The sequence below is a fragment of the Macrobrachium nipponense genome, chromosome 8 (genome assembly GCF_015104395.2).
Source record: "Macrobrachium nipponense isolate FS-2020 chromosome 8, ASM1510439v2, whole genome shotgun sequence".
NCBI lineage: Eukaryota > Metazoa > Arthropoda > Malacostraca > Decapoda > Palaemonidae > Macrobrachium > Macrobrachium nipponense.
This window is the reverse complement of record NC_087203.1, coordinates 3,761,657-3,782,728: the sequence shown is the minus strand read 5'-3', so window position 1 is coordinate 3,782,728 and position 21,072 is coordinate 3,761,657. Positions and strand designations below refer to the sequence as shown.

Here is a 21,072-nt window from a genome sequence, read left to right as displayed (position 1 = left end):
TCTAGCGTATCCTTCGCAGGAAAGGAGAGAACGCTGCTTAGAAAAGGTGGCAGTCTTCTTAAGGAAAGAACATTGTTCCGCGAGGGAATGGATGAGCTTACTGGGGACCCTCTCTCGATGGAACAGTTCGTTTCCTTAGGAAGACTACACCTAAGACCCCTTCAATTTTATCTGAAGGAGAGATGGGATTGGAAGTCCAACAATCTGGGAGAAACCTTTCCGATCTCGAAAGGAATCAAGGAGAATATCCGCTGGTGGTTAGATCCACAAAAACTAAGCAAGGGAATCTCCCTTCACTTAGAGAACCCTCGCCTAGCGTTATTTGCAGACGCCTCAGATTCAGGGTGGGGAGCGACCCTAGGTTCGGAAGAAGTGTCAGGCACTTGGGAAGGAGAACAAGTGTCCTGGCACATAAACAAGAAAGAACTAACAGCCATTCATCTAGCTCTAGTTCATTTCGAGGAGCAGGTCTCAGGTCTGGGGATTCAAATCCACTCGGACAACACAACAGCCCTCGCATATATAAAGAAACAAGGGGGGACGCATTCCTTTTCCCTGTACGAATCAGCAAAGGATCTGCTGATTTGGGCTCAGGAAAGGAAGATCTCTCTTCTCACAAGGTTTGTGGAGGAGAGAGATGTCCGTCGGGCAGATCTGTTGAGCAGAAAAGACCAAGTCCTACCCACGGAATGGACTCTCAATCCTCAGATTTGCCAACAACTGTGGCATCTGTGGGAAGGCCCAATATAGACCTGTTCGCGACCAACAAGAATCACAGATTAGAGAACTATTGCTCCCCGATCTCGGATCCACAAGCAGTAGCAGTAGACAGCTTTCTGCTAGATTGGACAGGCTTAGACACATACGCCTTCCCTCCTTTCAAGATAGTAGGGGAAGTATTGAGGAAGTTCGCTTGCTCGGAAGGAACAAGAATGACCCTCATCGCTCCCTTCTGGCCAGCTCTCGATTGGTTCACAGAGGTGCTGGATTGGTTAGTAGATTTCCAAGACGCTTCCACTAAGGAACGATCTTCTCAAACAACCCCACTTTGACAGATTTCACAAAAACTCCCCGCTCTAAGTCTGACTGCCTTCAGACTGTCGAAGGACTTGTCAGAGCAAGGGGCTTTTCGCGTGAAGTGGCGAAGGCTATTGCAAGAGCCAGAAGAGTCTCACCTCTAGGGTATATCAGTCGAAGTGGGAGTTGTTTAGAAGATGGTGTAAGAGGAAGAAAATATCCTCTTCCAGTACCATCTGTAACTGAAATCGCAGATTTTCTTCTATATTTGAGAAAAGACTGTAACCTGGCAGTATCAACAGTGAAAGGTTACAGAAGTATGCTGGCCTCAGTCTTTTCGACATAGAGGACTAGATCTGACCAATAATAAAGATCTCCATGACCTTATAAGGTCTTTCGAAACCACGAAAGACCATATAATCAAGAAACCTAGCTGGAACTTGGATGTGGTCCTCAAGTTCCTAATGTCGGAAAAATTCGTACCGTCTCACACAGCTTCTTTTAGAGACTTAACTAGAAAGTCCTTATTCCTCTTTGCGTTAGCGACAGCTAAGAGAATTAGCGAGTTGCAAGCCTTGGAAGGTAAAGTGTGGTTTTAAGAAGGATTCAGTGATTTGCACCTTTAAACCACTTTTTCTAGCAAAGAATGAAAATCCCTCAAAACCTTGGCCAAGAAGCTTTGAGATAAGAGGACTCTCTTCACTAACAGGAAGAGAACTAGAGAGGACTTTGTGTCCAGTCAGGGCACTCAAGTTCTACCTGAAGAAGAAAGCGTTGCTAGGAGGTACAGAAGAAAGTCTTTGGTGCTCTGTAAGAGATCCGAAAAGATCGATTTCAAGAATGCCCTTACATTCTTCATAAAGGATGTAATAAAGGAAGCTCACCTTACTTGCGATGAAGAGCACCTCAAGGTTCTCAGAGTAAGAGCGCATGAAGTGAGAGCCATAGCTACGTCAATGCCATTTCACAAAACATGGTCTCTGCAGGCACTTATAGAGTCTACGTTTTGGAGATGTAATTCTGTTTTTGCCTCTAATTACCTAAGAGACGTAAAAATTTCTTACGAAAAGTGCTTTGCTCTGGGAGCGTATGTTTCGGCGAATTCAGTGCTGGGAGAAGGGGCTGAGGCTAATCCTTCGTAACTTACTTTAGTGTTTAATTTATCTTTTATTGGTGGTTGTTTTTATTGGTTGATTGTCAGAGGGAATAGGGAACCCTCTTGCAATTCATAGATTATAACAGTACTAACATGGTCAGGTGATCGGGATTGGCTTCATGCTCCTTGTAATTACTTATGTAACCTTAACTCTGTCATGTAAGAGGGCGAGTCTCCATTGATATGACAAAGGTCAAGGCTCTACCATGTAAGTGGGTCAGCCCCCATTGGTACGATCCAGAGTAGGCTCTGTCGCGTAAGCGGGCTAGCCCCCATTGACACGATCCAAAGAGTTATTCAGCCATAGGTCCATACCTCGCTGGGACTCTTGAGGCAGGCAGACTCATAGACAGTAGTCATGAAGTCTTCAGCCCAATCAGGTAGGAACCATGGATTATTTTATCCAAGAACATATGTTGTTTTTCTCTGTTTTTTTAATGTATTTAGTATAAGTATTATCATTTTGTTTTTAGCTGTCTCTTACCCGCCACCAAGGGTGCCAATCAGCTAAGTATATATCTGCTGGGTAAGTTTTCATGTACAAAAATGATATTGTTAAGATACAATAAAGTTTTGTACATACTTACCTGGCAGATATATACGATTAATAGGCCCACCCATCCTCCCCCTCAGGAGACGGTGGAAGAGAAATTATGGCTTAGAAAACGGGAATGGTTCCAGACCCGCCACCCAGCGGCGGGAACTGGTGGATCACCTGACCTACCTGTCGCGTGTGCCACGAGTTTTGAAATTCTGTCGGGACGACCGAGTCTATAGCTAAGTATATATCTGCCAGGTATATATCTGCCAGGTAAGTATGTACAAAACTTTATTGTATCTTAACAATATCATTTTCTTCATTTAGCAGTTGTTTGAAATACTCTTTCCATCTTTTCAGGATGTCTTCTTCTTCCTTTTTTATGACCGTGACATTCTATCTTTCATTTGCTTAATATGGGTGATGTCCTTTGTTCTTTTATTTCTTACTTTTGACAGTTTGAGCATCTTACTTAACTCTTCCTTGGTTTCCAGTTCATTATAAACCTCTTCATATGCCCTTGCCTTAGCTTGAGCTACCACCCTTTTTACTTCTTTGTTTCTTTCTCTTAATCTTTCTCTGTCCTCCTGCAGCTGTGACTCTTCAAATCTCTTCTTTGCCTCCCTTTTACCCTTCACCACTTCCCCCACCTCTTCTCCCCACCACCAGCTCTCCTTTTCCTCCCATACTATTCAGATGTTTCCCCTATCTCCTTTCCATGTCTTCAATCACTGATGCATTATGCCTCCACCATTCTCTCACATCTTCAATTCTCAGATCAACCTCTCCCAGCACTCTTCTCCTGAACTCTCTCTTCTTATCATTATCCCTCTCTAACAATTTATACCACTTGATTTTCTTTACCCCATTCGTTTTCGTTTTCTTTTCTCTTCTCATCTTTAAATCCATACAAAGGAGCCTATGTTGGGGGGCCACGTGGTCACCTGGGATAACTTTACAATTCCTAACTTCCACCAGCCTTGATCTATTGTAAAGGAGGTAAACTATTTGTGTGCATCTACCGCCACTCCTGTATGTTATCAAGTGCTCCCTCTTCTTTTTGAAGAATGTGTTCACTATTGCCATATCAAAGGACACGGCAAAGTCTACTATACTCTCTCCCTCTGGGTTTCTCTCCCCAATCCCATGTCCTCCATGCACACGTTCAATTACATCCTTTTCATTTCCGACATGTCCATGAAAGTCTGCCCCCACTACAGTCCTCTCCTGCTCTTCCAGTTCTTGCATTACCTCACTTATTTCATTCCAAAAATGGCTCTTTTCTTCCTCTGTGCAGCCCACTTGTGGAGCATAAGCGCTAATGATGTTCATTGTTTCCCCTCCATAACATATCTTCACTCTCATAATGCGGTCATTCTTTCTACTCACTTCCGTCACTGCATTCTTCATTTCCCCCGACAACACTACACCAACGCCATTCCTACCCTGCTCATTTGCTTGTAGCTTGTAGCCATCCCCCAGTTCTTTAGCTTTATTACCCTTCCATCGAGTTTCCTGCACACACAAAATATCCACTCTCTTTGTCCTCATCAACTCCGCCAACTCTCTTCCTCTTCCTGTCATAGATCCAATATTGAGCTGGCCTATTCTGATCACATTTAGAACTCGCTTCTTTAGCTGCACCCGCTCATGATGCAGTAGCCCTCGCCTTGTCACAGAGTTAGGGCGATGTGTCTGTGCGTCATTTACAGAGTACGCCCTAGCACTAATCTCGTCAATATCACGACTCATTTCATTGGTTCTGGCATGGGTTTTTACAGTCGGATGCCCTTCCTGACACCTACCCTCCCTATTTATCCGGGCTTGGGACCGGCACCCATTGAGACTGGCTTGCCCCCACAGGTGGCTAGATTAAACTAAATAATGAGTAAGGTAAACAAATAAGGGAATAAAGCTTTGCACCTCATAAACAGTGTAGTCGTGTGCTGCCCGCAACTGTTTGTGAAGAGAGCGCTAAAGAACCAGGAACAGCAACGTAGTTCAAGTGCAATTTGGAGTGAATGAAGACCAAAATGTGTATAATTACAATCAAATAAGCACTGTGGAGTTTCAGTTTTGATGGCAGTAACGATAAAACTACCGATTACAAGGTAAAATGAATATCAGTTCAAACCATGACCCCGGGAATTGGAAGTTTCAAACTTTCACTAATATAAGCAACAAAATGTTGTTTTTGTACATGAACTTTCCTGTCAGACATATACTTAGCTTACGTCTCTGACGTCACGACAGAATTCAAAACTCGCAGCTAACGCGACAGGTAGGTCAGGTGATCTACCTTACCCGCCGCTGGGAAGCGGGTGTAAGAACCAACATACCTTTCTTGCCAGATTTCTTTTCTGTCGTCGGTGTCGACCACACCTGTTGTCGGTACCTCTTGACAGTTGGATTCTTTTCTCGTTTTCGTCCTGGATTGTTTCTGCGGACTTTTGGTGAAGTACCCGATCTTTGGCCTGGCATTCGCGATTTGTGGACAGTTATTTGACTTTTCTTTGGATTTTTCTTGGATTCATGATGTCTGATGTTGATACTAAGAAAACTGCTATGTTTTAGAGTTTGTTGTATGACTGAGTGTAAGGTGAGGCTACCGAAAGCTGCGGTAGACCCTCACACGGTATGTTGAAGTGTAGAGGGAATGAATGCACCTTTAATAATCCTTGTAATGAATGTGAAAAGCTGAATGAGGATGAATGGAAGTCTTTGTCTTCCTACTTGAGGAAGCTTGAAAAGGATAAAGTTAGGAAAGCTTCTTCTAGGAGCAGTAGTAGATCTCGTATTAGCGAGTTGGATATAGATAATCCTATTTTAGAGTAGCTCCTTTGTCAGTTTCAGCTCCTGCTCCCTGCACCGAAGCCGAAGATGCGCCTTCGGAAGTGGCCCTCCCATTGAAAGCCACCATTCGCAGTATGGAGAGGAAAATCAAACAATTAGAAGGTAAGAGTGATTCCAATAGTGATTTGTGCAGTGAACCCAGTGCAGTGGACGGGTGCGTCTGATCGGCTCCCTAATGCTTCCAGGCCTAGACCTCTACCATACTCCCAGTCCCAGTGGAGGAGGAAAGTCAAAAGCCGCAGGAAGGTTAGTGAACATCCCCACCGGTCAGGCGTCCCCTTGATAGCTCCTGTTGATCGTTCCCAGGCTACCTTGGATCGCTCCAAGAGAGAAATATTGCGCCAATGCTTCTCGTCTTCGCCTTCTCCTAAACGAGGATGGAGCTCTTCGGAAGCCTCGCGCCCTTCGAAGAGAGCCTGGAACGCTCCCTGCGCTCGTCCATCCAGCCCTGAAGTTTTTTCGGAAGAGCCTGAGGTGGAAGCGAAGAAACGTAAGAGATCTCAGGAGTATCGTTCCCCGAGCAGAGATCGAGCCTCGTCACCTGTTCAAGAGTTTGTGAATTCTCCTGCAAGGGTGTTGGCTAACCTTCAGGCGCAGATTTCGGCTCTGGCTGGCTCTCTTTGCGTGTCGTCTCGTCGTAGGAAGGACGTCTCGCTTCCTGTAAAAAGAAGTCCAGGCTCCCCTCTCCTGACTCTCGCTATTCGACGGAAGCGGCCCGCTCACCTGTGCGTTCGGATTCTCGCAGGAGACTTTCTCTGCTTCGGACAAGATCCCATCTGCGTCAAGCGCCATTCGCCTGACAGACAGGTTTCTCCTTCGGACAAGGAGCAAACTGCTCGTAGGAGATCTTCACCCTACAGACGCTCTTCTTTCGAGACAGGATCGCTCCTCTTGACAGGCGCCAAGAGCCTAGTAGGCGCTACTCGCCTCGTAGCCGCTCCTCGTCTCGCCTCCACTCTCCTGTTGACAAGCGCCCTAAATCGGACAGGCGCTCTTCGCTGGACAGGCGTCAAGAGCTTGTTAGGCGCGTTTCTCCTGGCAGGCGCTCTTCTGACTGCTTTCACTCTCCTCGAGTCAGGCGCCGAGATCCTAGCAGGGCTTCTCCCCTTGTAGGCGCTCACCTAGTAGGCGCTCGTCGCCAGAGATCCTCTCGCCTCGTTCAGGCGCCAAGAGCCTGGTAGCCGCTTCTCGTATGGCAGGCGCTGTTCGCCTGGTAGCCGCTCTCCTTTGGATAGGCGCCAAGAGCCTGATAGAAGTTCTTCAAACAGGCGCTCTGCTCCTGACAGCCGCCTTACTCCTGTTAGGCTCCAAGAATATGGAAAACGCACTCCTCCAGACAAGAAGGATGTTGCAAGTAGACACGTTTCTGAAGCTTTGTCTCCAAGACGTATACGTCTTACTTCCTCTAGAGACTCTTTTAAGAATAGTCGCGCCTCTAAGGATCATGAGGGTTCTTCAGCTCAGGAAGAACAGGATCCCTCAGAAGAAGAAGGACCAAAAGACTCCTCTGTTTCCTCCTATAAGAGGTTGACAGATTTGCTCCTGCAAGAGTTCGGAGATATCCTTTCTCCTGTGGCTCCTCCTTCTCCTCTTTCGTTATTCTCCACTTCGAAGACGTCGAAGGTTTCGTCTTGTGTAAGGATGAAACCTACTGTTTCCATGAAGAAGGCGCTTAGAGGTTTTGGGGAATGGCTCCTTTCTAAGGAAGAGAAAGGGAAGACTGTTTTTTCTTTCCCTCCGTCTAAACTGACTGGCAAGATTGGGATTCTGGTACGAATCGGGCGAACCTTTAGGCCTCGCTCTCCCTTCGTCTGCACAGGACGTCGGTACTTCTCTTCATTGGTGGATTCTGCTCGTCGTTCGCCCTCTTGTCCGCCAAGACTACGTGGGGGATGAACGAACTTGACCACCTACTGAAGGGAATGTTCCGAGTCCTGGAAGTTTTCAACTTCCTTGATTGGTCTTTAGGAGTTCTGGCTAATAGACCCAGACCCCTGATTCTCTGTCTCCTGAAGATCTTAACTGCGTCCTCACTTGCATGGACAAAGCAGTGAGAGACGGATCGAGTGAAGTCTCCTCACTGTTTGGAGCTGGAGTTATTAAGAAGCGGTCTGTCTACTGTTCGTTTCTCACTAAGGCAGTTTCACATGCACAAAGGGCCTCGCTTATGTATGCTCAACTCTCTCCTCTTCTGTTCCCCCAAGAAAATTATTCAAGATGTCTCGAGTGCCCTTTCAGCTAAGGCTACTCAGGACATGTTAGCCCAGGCGACCAGGAAACCTCGCTCTGTCTTCCAACCCAAGGCCAAGAAAGAGACTCCTCTGAGGCAGGAGCCCTTTCGAGGAGGACCCGCTGTCAGAGGTTCTTCAACCAGAGGAACTAGACCTTTTAAGAGAGGTAAAACCTTCTCTAGGTCAGTCAGAGGGGAAGAAATAGGTCGATCAAGGACTCCAGACATCAGTGGGTGCCAGACTACTGAAATTTGCCGACGTCTGGCCCACAAAGGGGCAGACAATTGGTCCCTATCGATTGTCAGCAAAGGATACCTCATTCCCTTCTCGTCAAGACCACCATTGACGACAACTCCGAGGGAGTTGGTGGCCAAGTACAAGGACCCCCATCATGAATCAGCCCTTTCTCTAGCAGTAGATCTCATGATAGAGAAGGAGGCTATAGAACTAGTGAAAGATCCCCGCTCTGCGGGCTTTTACAACAGATGATTCCTAGTTCCGAAGAACTCAGGAGGATGGAGACCGGTTTTGGATGTAAGCGCCCTGAACGTCTTTGTGGAAAAGAGGAAGTTCGCCATGGAGACAACTTCCTCAGTGTTAGCGGCTCTTCGTCCAGGGGACTGGATGGTGTCTCTAGACCTTCAGGACGCTTACTTTCATGTGCCGATCCATCCTTCTTCACGGAAGTATCTACGATTCATGATGGGAGGAAACATCTTCCAATTCAAGGCCTTGTGCTTCGGCCTATCGACTGCACCCCAAGTTTTCACGGGGTTAATGAAAAACGTGGCGCAGTGGCTACATTTGGAGGGAGTGAGGGTGTCGCTTTATCTCGACGACTGGGCTAATCAGAGCAGAGTTCTCAAGAAAGATGTCTGGAGGACCTTCAAAAGACCCTTACATTGGCAAGTTCTCTGGGACTTCTGGTGAACTTCCAGAAGTCTCAATTAATCCCCAGTCAAGAGCGGATCTATCTGGGGATTCGGATAGCTTCTCTGGCTTTTCGGGCTTTTCCGTCGCCAGAGAGGATAGCTCGTTGCTACGAGAAAATAACGACCTTCCTAGAGAAAGATGCATGCACAGCGAGGGAGTGGATGAGTCTGCTGGGGGACACTCTCTCGTTGGAGCAATTCGTTTCTCTAGAAGGTTGCATCTCAGGCCTCTACAGTTCTTCCTATACCAGAACTGGAGGCGTCTCTCCCTAGATCTGGAGTTCCCCTTCAAGATCTCAAGGGGAATCAAGAGAGACCTTCGGTGGTGGAACAACCCACTTCGTTTTGATGGAAGGAATGTCTCTTTACATGCCGAACCCCAGCCATGTGTTGTTTTCCGACGCATCGGAAGCAGGTTGGGGAGCGACGCTCGGGACAAGAGAAGTGTCAGGCATCTGGAAGGGGGATCAGGTGTCCTGGCACATCAACAAGAAAGAGTTGATGGCAGTCTGGATGGCATTGAAAGCCTCCGAGCCCCACGTCCGAAATGCAGTAGTGCAGGTCAATTCGGACAACACAACAGCCTTGGCGTACATCAAAAAACAGGGGGGGACGCACTCCTTCTCCCTGTACGAAACAGCAAGGGATCTTCTGCTGTGGTCTCAAACAAGGAAGATCAGTCTTCTCACCAGATTCGTACAAGGGGGAAAGGAACGTCAGGGCCGATCTCCTGAGCAGGAAGAATCAACTCCTGCCTTCCGAGTGGACCCTCACTCAGAGGTATGCCAAGACCGTGGTGGAGAAGATGGGGCAGACCTCACATCGACCTCTTTGCCAAACGCAAGGAACGCAAGAATCGAACTTTACTGCTCCCCGATCTCAGACCCAGGAGCAGTATCAGTGGATGCGTTTCTCCTAGATTGGACAGGTCTAGACGTCTACGCCTTTCCCCCTTCAAAAAGTACTGGACAAACCCTCAAGAAATTTGCTATCTCGGAGATGACAAGAATGACGCTAGTAGCTCCGTTCTGGCCCGCCCAAGATTGGTTCACGAGGTACTGGAATGGTTGGTGGACTTTCCAAGAGCACTTCCACAAAGACAAGATTTGCTCAAACAACCCCACTTCGACAGGTATCACAGAAACCTCCCCGCTTTCATCTGACTGGCTTTCGACTGTCAAAAGTCTTGTCAGAGCGAAGGGGTTTTTCGACAAAAAGCTGCTAAAAAAGGCTATCGCCTCAGCTAGAAGACCTTCGACCCTTAAAGTCTACCAGTCGAAGTGGGACGTCTTTCGCCGGTGGTGCAGGAACCAGAAGTTTTCCTCTTCCAGTACCTCTGTGACTCAGATAGCAGATTTCCTAGTTTTCCTCAGAGAAAAATGCGGTTTGGCAGTATCTACTATCAAAGGATACCGGAGCATGCTGGCTGCTGTGTTCAGACATAGGAATTTAGATCTTTCGAATAACAAAGATCTTCATGATCTATTAAGATCTTTTGAAACTTCCAAGAAAACTTCGAACGAAGTTCCAAGTTGGAATCTGGACGTGGTTCTTCGTTTCCTGAGGTCTCTAGGTTTGAACCACCACATTTAGCCTCCTTCAAAGATCTTACGAGGAAAGCTCTCTTTCTCATGGCTTTTAGCATCCGCTAAAAGGGTTAGTGAGATTCATGCCCTAGAAGGAAGGGTAGGTTTCAAGGAGATTCCGTGGTTTGTTCCTTCCTTCCTTCGTTTTTAGCAAAGAATGAGAACCCCTCAAATCCTTGGCCAAGGAACCTTGAGGTTCGTGGGATTATCTTGCCCTAGTAGGGGAAGAACCTGAAAGAACTCTTTGCCCTGTTAGGAGTTTAAAATACTACCTTCAGAAGAAGAAAACCCTTAAGGGCATTGAGGACAGACTATGATGCTCTGTAAAGGACCCAGCAGACCATGTCGAAAAATGCGCTGTCTTTCTTCATTAGAAGTCTTGTGAAAGAAGCACATAGATCTTGTAGTTGAAGGAAACCATTTCAAGCTTCCTAAAAGTCAAGGCTCATGAACCAGTGTGAAGCAATTGCCACTTTCCTTGGGCCCTTTTAATAAGAATATGTCTCTTCAGAATCTGATGAAAACTACATTCTGGAGATGTAATTCAGTATTCGCCAACCACTACCTAAAAGACGTCATATTACGTATGACGAGTGCTTCGCTTTAGGCCCGTACGTATCGGCGGATTCGGTGCTGGGGCAGGGAGCTGGAACATATCCTTAGTAGTTTTTTTTCCCTTGTTTTTGTTAATGAGTTCATATGGTTGTATGAAAAATGATGCAGGTAGGCATCTTTTTCGTTTCGTAATACTAATAACTTTAGTTTGGTTAGGTGATCGGATTTGGTTTGAATGCTCCCTGCGTTGGTAGTGGACAGGTTCTGTCATAGAAGAGGGGCGAACCCCCATTGACATGATCCGACTTGGATTCTACTAAGTAAGCGGATATCAAGTACCGTTAGTAGACCCAAAGAGTCTTTTCAGCTGTAGGTCACGCCCTCGCTGTAGCTCTTATGGCTATGCAGACTAATAGACAGTATCTATAATCTTCAGCCTAACCAGGTAAGAACCAAGGTTATTTTATCCTACAACAGGTGTTGTTTTACCTTTTCTTTGTTATTTTCTGTCTTGTACCCTCACCAAGGTGTCAATCAGCTAAGTACAGGCGGTCCCCGGGTTACGACGGGGGTTCCGTTCTTGAGGCGCGTCGTAAGCCGAAAATCGTCGTAAGCCGGAACGACACTTGGAAATATGCCTTAAACTAAGAAAAGGTAGAGACCTTACCCGTGTGACATGCAAGTAGATTGCATGATGTGTAGTGTGGTTATTTCAATGGCAAAGGATGGTTCTTGAAGGTATAATTCTTTATTAAACTCTTGTGACACTATAAAGCACAATGTACACACTTAATCCTTACGTTAGATTATACACTAAACACTATATTATGCCACTGTACACTTCGTAGTAGTATTTGTTAGATCCTGGAGTACACTAAAATCCCAGTCTGGTAGCTCTGGAAGGTAAAAGTATAACACAATTAGTACAAAATACTACACAAAGTCCTGAATGCAATATGTAAATTATAGATATCAAGAGTAAAAGAGTTAATGTATGTTAATTAATTCCTTACTTTTAGTTTATAATTCCTTACTTTGAGTTATATCAAGAGTAAAAAAGTTAATGTATGTGAATTAATTCCTTACTTTTAGTTTTAAAATTTTCTGTCGTTCAACGTAACCCCTGGATGCCACAAACGTCTTATGTGGGGCCCCGTGCCCCTAGCCTACATCATTCAGGGGGGTTCTCGAATGTACAAAAAAACAAAAATAATTAGTATGTCAGTAAGTACTCTATGCATAGTAAGTTACATACAGTAATATGCACCATACAGTGGTTTAATATCACATATATAAACATGTATAAAAAACTTGTTAATGTATGTTAATAATTTCCTTACTTTGTTTAAATTTGTCGTTCAAACGTAACCTGGATGCCACAAAGTCTTATGTGGCCCCATAGCCTACATCATTCAGGGGGGGTTCTGGAATGTACAAAAGATAATTTGTCATAAGTACTCCTATGCATAGTAAGTTACATACAGTAATATGCACCATACAGTGGTTTAATATTGCATATTGTAAATGATTGTCTACACCCCTGTTCAGCAGGGAGTGTACAGTTATTCCATGAGGGACCTTGATCACTTATCCCATGTGAGAGATCTTGGTCACTTTTTTAGTATGTACGTATAAAACTTACTTAATGTATGTTTACTACTATGTATAATTCCTTACCTTTAGTACAGTAGTACATAGTTTACAGTTGTCGTGCTATGTTATGTAGTAACCCTGGACAAAGTTTTCTGGTTTTCTGGAATGTACCAAAAAAGTATCAAAGTTAAGTCATGTTATGTATGTTTAGTAAGTTACATACAGTAACCATACGTACAGTGGTTTATAACATGTACATATGTACATAATCAAACTTGGTTGGAAATTCCTGTAAAAAAAAGTTATGTACGTATGTAATATGTACTACTGTATGTAAAAACCTTACTGTTCATACTTTGTTACACTACATGTTACATGTGATACGTATACTTTCCTGAAGGGTTTTTTCCATCCAAAAATGGTGCTTCTACTTGTAGTTATCCCTTGATGACACTTGTAGTAACAACCTGGAGTTGTGTGAAAAATGTTGGTTCTGGAAGGAAAAAGTAACAAAATTAGTGTACAAAATATACACTACAGAAAGTTGTGAATGCAATATGTTAATTACTGTAGATATATCAAGAGTACTAAAAGAGTTAATGTATGTTAATTAATTCCTTACTTTTAGTTTAAAGTTGTCTTTCAATGTAACCCTGGATGGACAAAGTCTTATGTGGCCCCATAGCCTACATCATTCAGGGGGTTCTGGAATGTACAAAAAATAATTTTGTCAGTAAGTACTCTATGCATAGTAAGTTACATACAGTAATATGCACCATACAGGGTTTGGTTTAATATCACATATAACATGTAGTATAAAACTTAATTTAGAAATTCCTTACATAACTTACCAACTTTTAGTGAGTCTCAAAGCTGTTACCTAGGTTGTGGGAGATGGAGGTGCAGGTACAGGCTAGGATGATGGCAGTCTGGAATGAAGAATTAATATTAAAGGACAGTATGTAACCACTTAGGTGTACAAAATTTATTGTACGTATGCAAACATTAAACACAACTGAGAATTCCTTACCTTCAGCAAAATGAAGACATGTAGGCTATGTAGAGGTCTGGTTTATGTAAGTCACAGGTGCATGCCAGTCTGGAATGATGAATGTAATAGTACATACATAACATGGTTATTACATATGTAATAATAAAACATTAATAAAAAAAAAATGTCCTTACCAAATTCTAGTGGTTGGCTTGCTTACTGGGATGGCCATATGGTACATGAGAGTGGGTGGCTGGGCTATGGAGTGGGATGGGCAGGTGCTTGGGAGTCTGGAATGATAAAAAATATATAAAATGATAGTTACTACTACTGTAACTACTGCACATGTTATTACTGTTTGACATATGTAGTGTGTAATACGTATGTTCAATATAAAAAACAAAAAAATGAAGAATTCTTTTACCTGAAGGATGGGAGAGGTGATACTACTCGTATCAACTGATTTGGGCTCTGGAGAGGTGATACTCGTATCACTGATGAGGGAACATCTACATCTGGAAAGAATGATAGGGTACTATAATATTATTAAGGTAAGGTGGATGTAATTGTAGCATATGTACACTTTTAATAAAATTTCTATTAGCAATTTATAAAACATTTTATACAAATTTGTTAAGGATTCCTTACCTGATGTATAGGGCGAGGCATCAAAACCATGGAAAGGCTCAGGGTCATCTGGGTCACTGTCACTATCAAAGGGGTCTGAAATGAAAAAAAAAAAAAATAATAAGGTTATGCAACATCAAACACATTGTACCACTATGTAAGTTAGTGTACGTATGTATGTAGGGTGTAAACAATTTCCAACATGAAAATGAGAAAAATGAAATTGCTTACCTGATTGTACACGTACAGGTGGGCGGGCTGATACAGAGGGTCCAGGTACAGGGGGATCTTGGAACTGTCACAGGTAGTACAGGGAGATCTGGAACTGTCACAGGTAGTACAGGGAGATCTGGACTGTCACAGGTAGTACAGGGGGATCTGGAAACTGTTCACCACCTTCTGCAATAAAATTACAAATGATGAAAATTAATGAAGTTACAATTTACTCTTACATTTAGTTGTTACATTAAAAAATTAACACATTTTAATATGTACACTATGTAAACACATATTAGTAAAACAGTTCAGAATTCCTTACCAGGACTAGGAGTGGGAGGTGTGGTACTGGAGACTTGTGAAAGAAAGTGTCAAGCCTGGACTGCACACTTCTCTTCGTCTGCTTCTCCTTCAGGGTCTCCTTGTAGAAAGTCACCAAATCCATGATTCCTCTCTGATTTTGTCAAACCTAGAAACGTTAGGGTCTTCTGCCTCAAAAGAAGCCAAGGCTCTCTCCAGATGAGTAAAACCCCTCTGACAAGCCTTTCACAGTTAATGACCTGGGTTTTGGCTCTGGTGCCGCCTCCTCTTCCTCAATCATTTGTTGTTCAAGTTCTAGTAAGTCCTCTGCAGACAATTCCTCTCCATGGGTGAAGCCAGCAGCTCTGTTACAGTCCATCAGGTTGTCAAGATCGTAGTTCCAGCCTCTTGCTTAGCCCATACGATCTTCCTCGTCACAGTCTCGTCTTCTGCCTGGTCAAAGCCTTCAAAACTGTGCACAAACTGTGGACACAGTTTCCTCCAGGCCCCATTTAAAGTGGTCGTCTTCACCTCGTCCCAAGCACTTGCAATGTTCTTCACTGCATCTGCAATGTTGTAGCCCTTCCAGAATTGCTTCAGTGTCAACTCCTTGTTAGCTTCTATGGCCCTCAAAGCAAAAACGTATGGTCCTTCTAAGGTAGTAAGCCTTGAAATTAGCTATTACTCCCTGGTCCATTGGCTGTATCAGCGATGTGGTATTGGGTGGGAGGTACACCACCTTCACATTAGGATGCATGCGCTCAAAATTTGAAGGGTGACCAGGGGCATTGTCCAGGACTAAGAGGGCCTTAAAAGGCAATGGGACCCTTCGAAGTCAAAAAATACCCGCTCCACTGCTGGCACGAAATGGTCATTGAACCAATCTTCGAAGACCATTAAGGTAACCCACGCCTTCTTGTTAGATTTCCAAATCACAGGGAGTTGACTCTTGAAAATGCCCTTGAAAGCCCTGGGATTCTCGGCCAAATACACCAGCAAGGCTTCAGTTCAAATCACCACTTGCATTGGCCCCAAACAGCAAAGTCAGTCGCTCCTTTCCAGCTTTATGGCAGGTGCGACTTCTCCTCCTTGGAAAGGTACGTTCGATTTGGCATTCTTTTCCAAAATAATCCAGTCTCATCCACATTAAAGACTTGGTCAGCCGTGAACCACCATCCTTAATTATCTCAGCCAAACCACCTGGAAAACTTTCTGCTGCGTTCGCTATCAGCACTAGCAGCTTCACCTTGCAGCTTCACATTATGCAAATTTGCACGAGCCTTAAAACGGTTAAACCAACCTCTACTCGCGGAAAATTCACCACCAGCACTGCCTTCGCCAAACTTTTTCACTACTGCCTCATGCAGCGCTCTAGCCTTCTCCTGGATCACACTTAAGCTCACCGGAAACACGTCGCTGGTTCTGGTCCTCCCCAGCCAGATCATGAGCAATTTCTCCATTTCAACAATGCTCTGGCTACGTTGCTTCTCGTTTATCACCGTTGACTTGTTCATCGGTGCAGCATCCTTAACATGCTTCAGAATACGTTCCTTACCTTCACAATGGTTACCACCGTGGTCCTGCTCAAGCCTAAAGAACGGCCTATTTCGGTGTTAGTTTCTCCCTTCTCCGAACGCTTTTTTCACGTCATATTTGACCTCCATCGGTGATGACCTTCTTCTTCTTGGATGAACTATCATCGGAGGAAGTACTTTGGCGTTTAGGAGCCATTGTAAATTTGCAAAAATGGCAAGGAAGTTTCCAGCAACGTCTCAGCACACAACCTAGTTGGAATGCAGGCAGGCACGCGATTGAAGTGGCGTCCTTTCGTATTGTTACGCTTGGCGTCCTCGACCGTCGAGGTCGTTGTTCGGTCAATTTACCATACAGTTTAATAGCGTTAATTAATTTATGCACCTCCGCCTCAAAAACTAGTTCTGCATATGAGGTATCGTTAAAAAGCATAACAAAAACGTCGTAACCTTGGAATTTGTGTTGTAATCTAACCAGAAACTTAGTTTTTTTAATTATGTACTGGAAACAAGCAATGATTTTTGTTCATATTTGCGCTTTGGACTGTTTTAAAACTGCGCATCCCCAAGCTAGTGTATTCATTCGCCCGCAAACTAGTTCCGCATATGCGGCGTCACTAAAAAAATTCAAAAAATACGAAAAAAAAAAAAAAGTGTCAAAAATCATCATAACCTCAAAATTTTTGTTGTAATGTAACCAAAAAACATATTTTTATTATGTACTGTGCTAAACTATAAAGGATTTTTCCTACAATCAACTTACCTGTCAGATATATACATAGCTAAGACTCCGTCGTCCCAGCTATGTATATATCTGCCAGGTAAGTATGTATGAAACTTTATTGTAACATAACAATATCATTTTTATCATAGCATGCGTTTTTTAAAAGCGTCGTTAACTCAGAGCGTCGGAAGCGTCAGCGTCGTAACCTCGGAACAAGCGTCGTAACCCAGGACGGAATTTCCATTGAATATTTAAGAAAAAGCGTCGTAACCTCGGAACGTCGTAAGCCGGAAAACCGTCGTAAGCCGGGGACCGCCTGTATATGTCTGACAGGAAAGTTCATGTACAAAAATGATATTGTTATTTTACAATAAAGTTTTGTACATACTTATCTGGCAGACATATACGATTGATGGCCCGCCCAGCCTCCCCTCAGGAGACAGGTATAAGAGAGAAAAAATCTGGCAAGAAAGGTATGTTGGTTCTTACACCCGTTTCCCAGCGGCGGGTAAGTAGATCACCTGACCTACCTGTCGCGTTAGCCGCGAGTTTTGAATTCTGTCGTGACGTCAGAGACGTAAGCTAAGTATATGTCTGCCAGGTAAGTATGTACAAAACTTTATTGTAAAATAACAATATCATTTTATTGTGCTGATTACAACTGCAATCTTGATTAAGATCAATAAACGTTACATATATACGCTAATATTGTTTAAATGAGCGCTGGGAAGGACGTTGGATCAATGCCGGTTACGAACGGCACCTCAGTCGGTCGACGCCATATTGGATTTAAAAACTGCCTTGAAAACATATTTTACAAAGACCTCACATGCTTATTTTAGTTCTTATGGCGTTTTCATATATCACATTATGTTGATGAAACTTCAATCTTTTGATTGGTATGCTTAAAGTTGTATTTGTATTCTTGTTTCACCAATTAAAAAGCGTGAATAAGGCTGATCCACCTGATAACAATGGATCCAAGGTGGTGTTTTCCCCTAATGAGCCACTTTTTCACTCGATATTTAATCGGTGAAACAAAATTACAATTCAATATTTAAGCATACCATTCAAAAGATTGAAGTTTTATCAACAAAATGAGATATGTTAAACCTCCATACGAACTAGAATAAGCATGTGAGGTCTTCGTAAAATATGTTTTCAAGACAGTTTTGTTAATCGAACTGGATATTGGTATGGCAGCCATATTCTGATTGCGATTGATATTGGTACGGCTGTGAATTGCGCATGCATGAACCCTTGTTTACCAACAGCAAGAAAATGGCGACCGAGTACCGTGAACTGTGTAATGATACATCAGTTTTCACCAGCGCCGGCTTGGTTGCCCGCTGGGATGTCGCTATAGTCTTGGACTCCCTGGGGAAGCCTCCTTTCGAGCCACTCAAGGACATCCTGAATAGGGAGCTGATCCTCAAGTCGGTGTTTCTTCTAGCTCTGGCCTCCACGAAGAGGGTGGGAGAGCTCCACGGCCTGTTGTACGAAGTGGCCCACACGAGGGCGTGGAAAGAACTCTCGTTCAGGTTGTCCCCTCCTTCGTGGCTAAGAATCAGAATCCCTCGGTCTCGGACCCCAGGTTCATGGAGTTCTCCATCCCTGCCCTCCCGAAATCGGACCAGCCTAAGAATCTCCTCCTCTGTCTGGTGAGGGCAGTACGGAAGTACCTGGAAAGGACGGCTTGGTTCAGACCGGAGGTCAAGAACCGCTTTGTCACCATGGGTCAAGCGAAGAAGGCAGCCTCCAAGAACACCATCTCCTTCTGGCTGAGAGAAACCATCAGGAGGGCCTATGAGAAGGGGGGCCTTTCCCCCCCCAAAGGGAGCCAGACCCCATGACATCAGGGGAATTGGGGCATCCCTTTCGTTCTCAAAGAACATGGCAGTGGACCAGGTCCTGAGGGCAGGGGTCTGGAATACTCAGGACTCTATGAATGTGTTAACGGTCATTTTCTCTCAGGTTGAGAAGAGCATCTCCTCCCCCCAAATCCCCCAAAAAGTTCGTTGGTTTTTAGCGTCACCTATGTCTGGCACCCATTGGTCCATAGACCTTAGGAGAGGTGTCGCAGCCAATCACATCCTGGAGGGAAAATATCGGGGGGTTTGTGGATTACGAGAGAAAGCCAAGGTTTCTCCTTGAGGGAGCCAGTTAGCCGTCGGTCAAGCAAATGGGAGGACGTGCAGTTCCCCCCTCGTTGCCCTCTACCTGTTTTCCTCGCTTGGTCTCAATCCCGCCGGTACTATAGATATTAAGTTCAATTTCACTCGGGCCCTTGTGTAATTCTTTAGAATATAAGACCAGTGTTAAATTAATCATTGAGTGTTTGATTACTGCATGACCCACAGTAACTTAACCCTCTTACGCCGAAGCCCTAAAAACCAAAATGTCTCCCGTATGCTGAGGCGAGTTTGCAGTGAGCGTGGAAGCGGAAAAAATAATTTAAAAAAATATTCACAGTGCGCTTAGTTTTCAAGATTAAGAGTTTATTTTTGGCTCATTTTTTTGTCATTGCCTGAAGTTTAGAATGCAACCATCAGAAATGAAAAAAATATCATTATCATATATAGATAATGCGATATATGGTAGCGAAAAAAAAAAAAATTCCTACATAATTGTATTCAAATAGCGCTGTGCTAAAAACGGTTAAAGCTAACGAGTTACTTTTTTTTCGTTGTATTGTACACTAAATTGCGATCATTTTGATATATAACACATTGTAAAACGATCAAAGCAACACAGAAAAAATATTATCGCAAAATGATGCATGAATTCATAACGTGTGGATGTAAAAAAATTTTTTTTTTCAAAAATTCACCGTAAATCTAAATATTGTTCTAGAGACTTCCAATTTGTTTCAAAATGAAGACAAATGATTGAATATTACAATAATGTAAGAGTTTTAGCTTAGAATTGCAGTTTTCGACCATTTCGGATGAGTTAAAGTTGACCGAATGTCAACATTTTTATATATATATTTTTTTATAGCAAATATTGCAAAAATGAGAAAAGCTACAACCTTCAAATATTTATTTTTGTATTCTTCAGAATTTGCGCACATTTTCATATATGAAACTCTATAAAACGCCAAATAAGAAAAGGAGCAAATATTAGGAGAATGCAATGTACAGTGTCCCCCGTATTCGCGGGGATGCGTACCAGACCCCCCCGTGAATAGTTAGAATCGCGAATGTTTGGAACCCTATAAAAATGCTAAAAACAGCCTATTTATTAGGTAAAACTCAAGAAAAACCCACTAAAAAATTTTCCTACATGGGTTTTTTAATAGTTTTATCACGAAAAGTGCATTTTTATGATGAAATTCATCAAAAAACCAGGATTTGTGGATATTTATCATAGAAAAAAAATACCGCGAATGCACGAATTTTCCGCGAATAATGCAGGGAAACGTTCCCGAGAGAAATCCGCGAATGTGTGATTCCGCGAATCTGGAGAACGCGAATGTGTGAGTCCCCGCGAATTGGAGAGAAAGCGGAATACGGGGGGTCCACTATACACATTTCGGAGATTTGCGGCCGCGAATCGGCGCGCGGAGGGAAAGAAAGTTTTTTTTTTAAATTTATCATAAATCTAAATATTGTGCTAGACACTTCGAATTTGTTTCAAAATGAAGATAAATGACTGTATATTACTAGATTGTAAGAGTTTTAGAGCTTACCAATTTGCGTCTTTCGACTATTTCGGTAGGAGTCAAAGTTGACCTACCCGAAGCGTGGTTTTTTTTTCTATTTATCGTGATTTATATGCAAATATTTTGAAAAGGAGAAAAGCTACAACCTTCAATCATTTGTTGTTGTATTCTACATGAAATTGCGCACATTTTTCATATATAAAAATTTTGGTACGGGTAATTTTAAATGGTGCAAACATTACGACAATCGCATGAAAAAATTTCTGATTTTTTTCGGAAGAGTTGCCGCGCGGACGCAAGGAAAATGTTTTTTTTTTTCATAAATTCACCATAAATCGAAATATTGTGCTAGAGACTTCCAATTCGTTGCAAAATTAAGGTAAATGATTGAATATTACTAGAATATAAGAGTTTTAGCTTACAGTTCCGTTTTTCGACCATTTCGGTAGAGTCGAAGTTGACCGAAGGTTGAAATTTTTTGCACTTAACGTTATTTTATATGAAAATATTTTCAAAACTGATAAAAAGCTATAACCATGGGTTGTTTTTTTAGTTGT

General features: G+C 43.3%; 1 protein-coding gene and 1 long non-coding RNA gene across 3 annotated transcripts in view; one reads left to right on the top strand and one right to left on the bottom strand.

Moving 5' to 3' along the window:
* Positions 1-21,072, top strand: part of LOC135222587 (enoyl-CoA hydratase domain-containing protein 3, mitochondrial-like) — a 184,799-nt gene that overhangs the window by 8,327 nt on the left and 155,400 nt on the right. The window lies entirely within an intron of this gene.
* Positions 12,620-13,367, bottom strand: LOC135223207 (uncharacterized). The gene is made up of 3 exons (XR_010316418.1): positions 13,313-13,367; positions 13,084-13,166; positions 12,620-12,954 (listed from the first exon to the last, which is right to left on the bottom strand). It is a non-coding gene; the product is annotated as an uncharacterized LOC135223207 (long non-coding RNA).